Source organism: Nanorana parkeri, unplaced genomic scaffold (assembly GCF_000935625.1).
Source record: "Nanorana parkeri isolate BGI_ZX_2015 unplaced genomic scaffold, ASM93562v1 scaffold272, whole genome shotgun sequence".
Taxonomy (NCBI): domain Eukaryota; kingdom Metazoa; phylum Chordata; class Amphibia; order Anura; family Dicroglossidae; genus Nanorana; species Nanorana parkeri.
This window is the reverse complement of record NW_017306540.1, coordinates 911,075-911,862: the sequence shown is the minus strand read 5'-3', so window position 1 is coordinate 911,862 and position 788 is coordinate 911,075.

The window sequence follows — 788 nt, the reverse complement described above, 5'->3', positions numbered from 1 at the left end:
ATTAAACAAAACAGAACAAAACAACACAACACAGAGTAGGAAGAGCGTGAGAGATAAAGAACACATAAGGAAGGGTAAGGGAAGGTTCCAGGTGTTGGCCAACTCCAGGGCCTCCGGCAAGGGTTACTCCTAGTCCTGCCCGGAGAGTACAGCAGGGGGTTAGCTAGGACTCGCTCCGTCCCTATGTTCTGGGCCTGCTCATAGTCGCAAAGTCAGCTGAGTCCCTGAACAGGTACCACGCGCTCCAAGTAGTCACGAATCTTGACTGGGTCCCATTTAAGGAGGAGGTCAAATCCTCCATCAGTTTAATCTCCTCCACCCGGCTGACCCACATTTCGACATTTGGCTGTGTGGCTTGCTTCCACAGGGCCGGAATGCAGGCCCTTGCTGCATTGAGTAAGTGAATCAGCAGGGAACGTCGGTATTGTTTGTGCGATAGTGGCGCCAGGTGGAGGAGAAACACCGAGGGAGAGAATGGAAGTGTAAGACCTGTGATTGTGCTGATCAATGTGGCGATCCCGGACCAGAAAGGTCTGACTTTGGAGCAGGACCAAAAAATATGTAAAAGGGATCCCTGTTCTTCCCCACAGCGCCAACAGAGATCAGATACCGATGGATACATCACATGGAGGGCCACCGGTACTCTGTACCATCTGGTCAAGAGCTTATAGCCTGCTTCCTGGTATTTGTTTGACACCGAAGATCTGAGGGCAAAACATATCATACGGTCCACCTGTTGGGGGTTCAGGTCCATTTCCAGCTCAGTGGCCCACTGCCTAATGCAATAT